The 10877-nt window shown below is 45.6% G+C and overlaps 1 long non-coding RNA gene across 1 annotated transcript; it reads right to left on the reverse strand.

Moving 5' to 3' along the window:
* Positions 1 to 460: 460 nt before the first annotated feature.
* On the reverse strand, positions 461 to 3152 carry LOC142930156 (uncharacterized). The gene is made up of 2 exons (XR_012946187.1): positions 1451 to 3152; positions 461 to 1056 (listed from the first exon to the last, which is right to left on the reverse strand). It is a non-coding gene; the product is annotated as an uncharacterized LOC142930156 (long non-coding RNA).
* Positions 3153 to 10877: the final 7725 nt, after the last annotated feature.

Raw genomic sequence — 10877 nt, forward strand, 5'->3', positions numbered from 1 at the left:
GTTTTTATTCCATTCCCTTCATGAACCATGTCTTTGAACTTTACATCATAGTAAGATAGTACATGCCGATGAATAATTAATAGATGCTTGAAAACATCTATCCCCAACCATCTGCCTGTGTTTGGCCTAAAACCCAATCACCCAGAATGCCCAAATTCACCTTACATACTCTAGGAATGTAAGCAGGTTAATGCTTGGATATCCATCACAATCATCACCCCCAAATGTGAAGACATGTCACGAGACTCGCTGACTTTTCTTAAAATACTTGAGAAATACAAATCCTAGCTGAATATTTTCAATTCCATGTGTATAAGCCTTTGTCTCAGATTTATTGTAAAATAAATATACATGTACAATATAAACATTCAAATATCAGAAAATATTTAATGTATGTTGAATTTCTTTCACACTGTACATAACCAACCATGCTAAACAAGACATGATAAAAACAATCCAAGTCATGGGTTGCATACAATATGCAACTTTGGTTTATTGATTACAAGTTACATAAAAGGTTCTGAAATTTTACAATACAGGTATAGTGCAATCTAAATAAGCAAATGTACTTTTACAGTGATTTCCCAAATGTTTATAACTACACAAATACTAGCATGTATGTTCCCAATAAAGTAGTCTCCTTCCAAAATGGCTAAAACCAAAATAAGTTTAGTTGTGCTCACAATATTTTTCACATATCCGTTCTCTTTCAAGTGACATTTGAGTCTGCATGGATTTGCTGTGCAAAATACTGCTGCAACCATTCACTAACTCCAACCCTGAACGAACTTCATCACATTTTTCCAATACTTTGTTGTGGCACTTCCATTAACAGGGCAATTACTGTGCCCCATGGGCCCCACAAGTTCACAAGTAATTGCGATTCACACCACAGCACCTGAAGTACCATTGATGTTTAACAACCATGAATTAGCAGGACCAAGCGAACGTATCCTTCTGAGTACAAACCTCGACCACCGCCTTAAAATGCAGCCATCCTTGTTCTCCTTGATGGTGTCAACCAGCTCTTTCAGACGCGACAGGTGGTACACGGCCCTGAGAAGAGACACGATTGAGAGAAAATTACTTGGTTGACTTATTATCATGGTGGAAGCCAGAAAAATCTCACCAAGTCTCAGGCGGGTTTGGCAGTGATATTTTGCAAATTTCATCAGCGAGTGGTATGTGAGAGGAAATCGGAGAACCCGGTGAAAACAGAGGGAGTAAAATGCAAAACTCCGGATATAGATTCAAGATTCCATTGCTGTATTACTAACTCCTGGTTACCTAGCAGCCAAAATCTATAATATATGCTATTACCAAATAGTCTCCCATCCAAGTAATAACCAGGCTTACCTGCTTAGCTTATAACATTCATAATCTGACATCATACTTAGAGGCGGTGCAGCCTCTATGCTGTGCGTGAGTGTGAATATAAAGATAAATTCACAATGGCGTGGAGGGGTTTTCCCAGGGACGATCAGCCCCTAGGAAGACGTCCGTGTTGAAGCTGCCCGGGGAGGGGGCCTCCAAGCCGGGGGATTCCAACTCCATGCGCGCCCTGCTCAGCAGCTCCTCCAATGAGGCTGTGCATCAAGAATCACGCATCACACGTCACAACCACATGGGTGGCCGCTCAGTCGTCTCTGTGAGAAAAGACTGAATATGTACCTGAAAACATATGAAATGTCATCTGCTATATACAGACTATATATATATACACACACACCTAGGGATCTAAGGTCCTCTGACACGGGCTCCTCGTTGGCTACATTCGTAAGGCCGGAGATGTCCAAATCTTTGAGCCACTCTGGGTACTTTGGTCTGCTTTGCGGGCTCTGAGCGGCACCTGCTCTCTTCGTGCTGGTATCCGTCTCGTGGCTGCTGGTCTGGGAGTCCACATCGCAGTCACGCAGCCAGGCTGGGTACCTGAGCTCAGGAATGCTCGTGATCCCCGACACATCCAGCTCATCCTCTTGGCTTGTCAACCACCTGGGATAGGTACTTGTCGCACAGCCGCCGTTCGGCAAGTGTTCACGCCTAGTTGCTTCACTGCTCCGTAAGTACAACAAAACATTCTTCTGGTTAGAAAAGAAATAATTTTTGGGCTTTGCCGACTCATTTAATGGCATCAGGGCCTTGTTGCTTCTCGCTGTTGAGCTCAACCGTTCAGTTGGCTTATTGCCCCTCACCAATGATGCGCCGAGGCTGTGCGCGGTGACCCCGAGAGATGACCGCTTGCCTCTGTGCGACACTGCGAGGTCTCGGTGGGCGCCAGGCGAGCGGAACAAGGACTTGGAGGAACCGTCAACTGGCGCCTCTAGGAGCTGGTCCGTGGTTAGACTGACCGTCGGGCTATAAGCCATGACCGCTGCAGCGCAGCAGTGAGGCTGCACGTGCCCGAGATGAGGTCCTCCACAGGCAGCATGCCACCTGCAATGTAAGACCCACAGACATTTTACTGGTACACAATGAATTTGCTCTCCCCTAGATTCCTTGACCCCTGAACGGCAATCCTGCAATGTTGCCTTACTTTGCACCATCAGTAACTAATGATGTTATCCGTTTGTGGAGTTTGTGAGAATATGGGATAAATCAGTGCATGAGCTGTTATTGTTTAAACTTCAGATGTGTCCAGTCTAGGATCTGCAAATTTTGACACAAAGGTTGGAGGATCACTTAGATTTCACAAACTTTACAAACTCGCTAATCAGTGAAGTTGCTGGAAGATGACAGGAGAAAGAAATGCATGCACCGACCTATCTGTTCAGACCTATGCTATCCTCTCATATGCGTGTGCTTACTGTGGATAGTTTTCTCTGACATAAAATGAACTCATTAATGGAATTTGCCAAGCATCCCAGTGTGGGACTCTCACGAAAATGTATCTTTAGACCTTATTAAGGGATTTTTTTTCTAGGGGAATTACATTACATTCATGATAGCATAGCATAATTGACAAGCACCCAGTACAAGCAAATAAATGGGGTTCTCCTCTCCAATTATCCCCCCTCCAGTCAACTAGCTTCGATACCTTATGAGACCTCCTTTGCCAGTAACAAGATATAGTAATAGGTTTTTACCCTTTTATCTTGCACAAAAACTGACACCTTTATACAAGGGATCATGTTTGCGATAACCACAACGCAAGTAGTCAAAATGCAAACAAGAAGACGCTAAGAATAAGAAGACGCCTTTTTGCGTCTTCTGGTCCAACACCAGTGGAGACTGGGATCTCAGAAAAGCCATCTCGGGTGTGGACCAATCAAATTCAAGGACAGTGCATATTATCAGAGTTGTCTTTTTTGTTTGCATTTTGACTACTTGTGTTGTGGTTATTGCAAACATGATCCCTTGTATAAAGGTGTCAGTTTTTGTGCCAGATAAAAGGGTAAAAACCTATTACTATAGCTTCAATACCATTGCACCGCGTGCACACTCGATAGCCACTCGAGTGCAAGCACCACGGAGCGATTCCTCGCGTGGCGAGAGGCGCAACCCACCCTCATCCACACTGTGCATCCTCCTCTCCTCCGCGCGTCTCCGCTCCGCCATGCTGCGCGGCGCTGTGCTCTGCACGTATCCTGGGTGGCGGTGACGCACAGATTCCGCTCTGCTCAAAGTCCTCGATGTAGGCGTCCAGCGCACCGCTCGCCTACGAGCAGCACTGCTCTCCGCACACCACAGGGCTGCGCTAGCCCCCGCTTCCGGTCCGGAGCAGCGTGCTGCCCAGGCTGCCGCGAGGGCTTGTGTCCGTCACCGTGCTGTCGCCCGAAGGGCTGTTTGTCTCACCACCGTTGCAGTACATTTTGTACGATTTGGGATGCCTGGACCGGATGGGGCCAGGGAGAGGAATGGCTGTGGCTACAAGGTCACCACTGGTCCTGGTATGGGGGGCACCATGAGGAGCTGCTGTGTGCGGAAAGTGGGTCCGCTGTCGCAACGCGATCGCATGGGCCAGTGTCGACCACTTCGCGTTAGGTCTCTTAAGCTACTGTGGCTGTTGTCCTTTTTTCAACAAAAATTCCAGCCTTTCCCATGGTTTCCTTCATCACACCTGCAAGCTCTATGTACAATTGAAGTGTCATAAATGCACTACCTGCCTACTACTACATTATGAATGATATACATTTAAGAATTAGCTGGAGACAACTCCATGTTTAAAACACACTGTATTCAAAAGAGAAGGCTTAACATTTAACATTGGTTAACGTTTGGCATGCACACCTGCATATAAAAAAATTACCGTACTACTAATACAATGAATGCTAAATATTAAGTGGTATTACAGTAGTATGACTACTTATATTTATATATTATCGCACCTCCGAAGAGCACGGTTGGCTTTGTACGATGCGAAAGAGGTTCAACACACATACAGAATACAATACTTTCCGAGCACATTATGCGTACCGAACCTCCAAGTTCCTTACCCTACCCTGAATAAGAATGTGTGCGGAGTACAGCTCCTTTTTAAATCCATTGCTGGCTGACAGCTGTCCCATGCTATGCAGCTCCCAGGGGGAGGGGTTATTTACCATACTTCACCACGCTGGTCAGTGTGAGTTTGGTGATGGCAGGGGGCTATAGAAGTGCATTACAACCATGTACTGAATATTGCTGCACTGATGGCAGGGGGCTATAGAAGTGCATTACAACCACGTACTGAACATAGCTGCATTGGTGGCAGGGGGCTATAGAAGTTCATTACAACCACATACTGAATATTGCTGCATGGATGGCAGGGGGCTATAGAAGTACATTACAACCACGTACTGAATATTGCTGCACTGGTGGCAGGGGGCTATAGAAGTTCATTACAACCACGTACTGAATATTGCTGAACTGGTGGCAGGGGGCTATAGAAGTGCATTACAACCACGTACTGAATATTGCTGCACTGATGGCAGGGGGCTATAGAAGTACATTACAACCACGTACTGAAAATTGCTGCACTTGTGGCAGGGGGCTATAGAAGTACATTACAACCACGTACTGAATATTGCTGCACTGGTGGCAGGGGGCTATAGAAGTACATTACAACCACGTACTGAATATTGCTGCACTGGTGACAGGGGGCTATAGAAGTGCATTACAACCATGTACTGAATATTGCTGCACTGATGGCAGGGGGCTATAGAAGTGCATTACAACCACGTACTGAACATAGCTGCATTGGTGGCAGGGGGCTATAGAAGTTCATTACAACCACATACTGAATATTGCTGCATGGATGGCAGGGGGCTATAGAAGTACATTACAACCACGTACTGAATATTGCTGCACTGGTGGCAGGGGGCTATAGAAGTTCATTACAACCACGTACTGAATATTGCTGCACTGATGGCAGGGGGCTATAGAAGTACATTACAACCACGTGCTGAATATTGCTGCACTGGTGGCAGGGGGCTATAGAAGTACATTACAACCACGTACTGAATATTGCTGCATTGATGGCAGGGGGCTATAGAAGTACATTACAACCACGTACTGCATATTGCTGCACTGATGGCAGGGGGCTATAGAAGTGCATTACAACCACGTACTGAATATTGCTGCACTGGTGGCAGGGGGCTATAGAAGTACATTACAACCACGTACTGAATATTGCTGCACTGGTGGCAGGGGGCTATAGAAGTGCATTACAACCACGTACTGAATATTGCTGCACTGGTGGCAGGGGGCTATAGAAGTACATTACAACCACGTACTGAATATTGCTGCACTGGTGACAGGGGGCTATAGAAGTGCATTACAACCACGTGCTGAATATTGCTGCACTGGTGGCAGGGGGGCTATAGAAGTACATTACAACCACGTACTGAATATTGCTGCACTGATGCTCACCACGTGAGAGTCACACAGCAGGACAATGCTATACTGTACAATATTGAAATGATTCTCCTACAAATACTAAACATTATTGTCTTAACAATCAATACTACTTTTAACATGAACAACAACTAATAAATGCACGCGTAGTAATCGCCGTGCTAACCCTTAGCGTGCAATGTGAGCAGAACTTGTGTTGTAAGTCGTACCCAGTCCATTACCGTGCCACACACTCCCATTAACAAACCAACGACATTTACTGAAAGTCCTCCTCCTTTACACGGCACAACCAGACAACACTTTGCACACCGAAGTGTCCAAGCCGCGTGCTGAGTGAAGCAAACCCCATTCACTCTGCGCTCAGCGTTCAACAAAGTTGAACCTGGCTCGCCCTCACGCCTGCCCATCTCTCTCCGTCTCTCACCGGAGATTATTCCATTGATCGTCTTCGCCTTGCCGTCCAGAGATCCGTGTGGATTATCCGTGAGGGTAGTTAAAGGTCGCGGTTATTCGGAGAAGTTTTTTATTAATTTTCCCGCCACAACCGCCGCGTCGCCAACGGCCGCTGAAGGCGATGTCCGAGACGCGCGGCCTGCGCATGCGCACTGAGGGTTGAGAGAAACCTGCGGGGAGGGGCAGCGGGGGGCGGGGAAGCCGCCGCCGTTGGCCACACCCACATTCTGGCCACGCCTATATTGAACCGACGTCACGGTGACATCATTCTGGGTCGGACTTTATCGTGGGCTGGCTGTGCACGCGAGGAGCTCCTGACTTCTGACTCTGAATTCGAGAAAAAAATCAAAGATTCACGATGTCTACCTTCGTCGAGATAGGTAAAGTTTAACGTTAGTGTTAGGGATGTGTGTTTGTGTTAAATGTTGAGCCTGTGGACAAAACTGCTGGGGATGTGCCAGATGTCTCCATCTAACGTTAAGGAGGTTGGAGCCTGGGTAGTGCATACCAGGTGTTACAGGCTACATGATGGGAAGCAGAAGGCATTCTAGTAAAATAGTTTTTTGTTTGTACGTTAATGCTCCTCCTTTTCCTTTACCAACCCATACTCACTTTCATGGTGAAGTATGTGCAAATAACCAACACGATTCGTGCGTTCGTCAAGAGGCTCTCCAGCAGGGGATTTGCAAAAGGCCGTACAGGAGCAGTTTTGTGAAAATCATTGATCCTTTCATAATGTACATCTATGATGTATTATTATTGTTCATGTGGGTAACCTCGGCAAGGGGGGAAGCAAGGTCGGGAAGAGCGGGGGATGGGGCCGCTTTTGACCACGCCCATATTTAGGTAACGTCACGCCCTTTTGCTGTGACGTCACTATAGCGGGGAGTTATCCTTGGCTGGCTGTGCATGAGGAGCCCCCGAGTTCTAACTCACAAGATCTGAGATTAGACCAAAGATTCATGATGTCCACATTTGTTGAGATAGGTAAAGTGTAATGTTCGTGCTATGACGGGGCTTTGGGCCAGTTTTAAATATTGAGATCTCGTCAGTGTTTTAATCGGACGCTCAGCAGGGTTTGAGCCAGCATAGTGCATAACAGGTCTAAAAGTGTGGTGTCGGGCTACATGGTGGGCAGCAAAGGGCAGTCCATCAAAATTGGTTGTACTATACATACTATACGTCTTCACCAACCCACATTAACCAGAGTGGTGAAATGTTGATTTGAAGCTTTCGTGACTGCAAGGATCCATACTCTTTGGTTCTATTGGGTAAAGTCACGTAGGTAAAAAATAAAACAACAAAAATCACGACGTTTCGGCCACAACACAAGTGGCCTTCTTCAGGTGAAGGAACAGAACTGTCAGGACGACAGCACTTCAATTGAAATGTGGTCAAGTAACCACCATGATCTGTGTGGTCACGGGGAAGCTCTCGCAGAAGCTGACAAGCTTCCATCTTGGCAGTAATTATGTTGCCTCTTTTTTACTCTCAGCGTCTCTGCAGCGCTTGCAGCGCTCGCACTCCTCGCCCCATGCACCCCCCACCCTCCCCCTCTCTGACTTATTTAACTACCCTAACCCTGGTTTCTCTCCCACTTCAGTAAAACAGTTTCCTTGCTGTGGTTGTCACACCTGATGTTGATAGCTTGTGTTGCATGCGAAACGTGGTGATTTATTTATATTTCTATTTTTTGTTTTTTTTTTTCACCTACGTGACTTTACCGAAAGAACCAAAGAGTATAGCTGACAAGCTGTCAGGGCAAAAATGACTTTGCATATTCTAACTAATATTTTTTGCCCTGGTTTGTGTCTGACCATGCTGGGCACGGCTTTGCTTAAAGTGTACGATATTCAATGGGGTAAAAGTCCCCTAATGGTAATACAACTTTATACCACAGGTGTACTCACACTGGAGCAGCGTCGACATTTATGAGAAAGCTTTACACATGAGTACCATGTGCGGTTCTTTACCGACATTCCCATCCCTGCACCTGCCTCCCCTGTCCCTAATGCAATGAACCCTCTACCCCCACATTACCTATGCAGAGCTCGTGGAGAGAATGAATGAGGAGGAGGGAGCGGAGGGGCATGAGGCTCAGCCTTCAACGGTGCCGCAAGACTTTTCGACGTCATCATTTCAATCTACCCTGACCCAGGTACAATGCGGCACAACGTGGATTTGCACAGCCTATAAATTAGCTTGGCTAATGTCAAAGATGGGAGATTCCTGGTATTTACAGATTTAGTTGTTGTTTGCATTCGCCAACTAATGGGCCCCAAAGTGTAGACATGGCTGCTCCTCATTTATAGATTTGCAGCCTTTGCAGCAGTGCGTTTTGGTGACTATACTGTGCTGATGAGTCCGAATGAGGATTACACCGGTCCACAGTTGCATATCACTGCATAACTGCTGCTGTTAGTCTGTCACATTTGCTCAACTTTATTTTGATGGTGGTTTAAGATAGCATTACCACAATGCACTTTAGAAAATACTGATGTTTTTTGTATAATGCACAGGGGCTAGATGCTTTGTGTACATATTTCTCCAGGTCTCTGGTTTCCTCCCATAGCTAAATGACACTGTAACTGGTATTGGCCAAACGTACCAATCCTGAAAAAATACATGCAAATTATTCAATTGGAATTAAACTAAGCAACTTCGTTCTCGACTGCAAAAAAACAGAACTTGGTAGGACCCTCCTTGAAAATAAAAATGTAAACTCAATGAGGTTTTCCTGGGTAAACTAGTACATCATCATAGCAATAAACTTGCATACAAATAGCAGATTAACTTATGTCCTGATACATGTATCATGAGCTTATGAATAAATATACATTTCATGCATAAGCTATTACATCTCTCATATTCGTGTGTGTGCTTGCCTTTGCGTGTAGGACACTGTCTACTTTTGCGATGGAGTCCGTCGGATCGATTTCATCCTCGCGTTCGATGATGAGGTCCATTCTCAGGACGCCATCAACAATCAGGTGAGAACGAGGAATCTACAAATAATGCTCCACCTTCCTGCACCCAGCATTATCACCCCTCCCCACGTGCAACACCACACGCCTCTAAACCTAGGTTTGACGCAGTGGTGCCAACTCAGCTCTCTGACTGCTGAGTCACCCTGCCACCTCCATACGAGTCTTTAAATCCACGGTATACATCCTTTATCAAACTGTATCGTCAACTGCAGACCACGCTAGTCAATGAACGATAGACTCCCATCACTCAACTCGCACATCCATACCCTGGACCATACGCCTCACTGCTTTGGCGAACAACAATCAATTATCGTTACGTATCACACTCCATCCACAACTCCTAAATAAATACACCACTTTCATATTGCAAACACCGACACCCAGACATAACTTACAGGATACATGTAATATCCACATTCTAACTGCCAAATGGAAAACTATTACAACAGTGCTGAAGTACCCAGTATGCATTCTCTGCAATATTGATGTTTTTGTTTATTTTGTTGCTATTGTACCCACGCACAATGGATCTATCTCCCTTGTAAAATAGCAAAGCAACTAGCTAAGTGAGACCATCCCTGTAACAAATAAGGTGAACTCAAACAGTTGATTGACAAAGAGCTGTGCAAATTTTTATTTTATTAAGGTCTGCTGAAGTGACACCGACTGAAGCAGTTCAGTGATGCTACTTTGCAGAGCCGTTCTCTGATTGATTCCCATGTGAGGCTCTACTCACTGTAAGAGTTCAAGAAGTTTCCTCACCTCTTGACTTGACTCCCACAGTGACACAACTGAGAACAATGTATAACACAGATGGTCAATTTTGTTTGACAGAAGAAGAGGACCGAATATCAGGCAAGCCTGATGAAGATGGGGCTAGATCTCGAGATTGAACCCAAGGAGGTAAGTTTCCTGCGTGTCTCTCTGCTATAGATGACAGACACTGTATACAAATAAAAAGGTGTTAGACTGTGATTGCTTCATAATATCACTGCTGGCATACATTCCTTGAGTAGGAGCGCTAAAGATCCCCGCTGGAGGGTATATGGCCTACTCTTCTATGCTTGCCAGACGTCTTGAAAGAGATAGCGAATACCCATACTTTACCCCACCATGCACAATCTTAAGATGGATTCATTGTGGCTTACCCATTTATACTGGAGGGTATAACAGTCTCCACCTTAATGTGGCATGTCAGCTATTTATACTGTAGTAATACGTGTTCGATAACTGCACGTACATTATGCAATTTGCTTTTGGGTTGTGCCACACGTTGATCGGCACGAGGTGCTAACAACACGTGACACAAGCACGAAAATCCACGCGGCCGTGGACACTCTTCCAAATGAGACCATCCTGTTCCCTTGAACTCTCACCTGGTCAAACAAAGTCTAATAAATACAACTAAATGCACTCATCTAGAGTCTGACGATGAACTTCGTGCCATCCACTAGGAGTCGGTGAGCGGACGCACCACCTTTGTGAAAGTACACGCGCCATGGAACCCACTCACCACCTATGCCGAGATTCTACACATCCAGGCAAGATTCTGATGGTCATTGTAATGATGATCAAGATGATGCCGATGATTGTGATGATGATTGT

Source organism: Petromyzon marinus, chromosome 37 (genome assembly GCF_048934315.1).
Source record: "Petromyzon marinus isolate PM22_M1 ecotype Great Lakes invasive population chromosome 37, UKy_Petmar_22M1.pri1.0, whole genome shotgun sequence".
Lineage (NCBI taxonomy): Eukaryota > Metazoa > Chordata > Hyperoartia > Petromyzontiformes > Petromyzontidae > Petromyzon > Petromyzon marinus.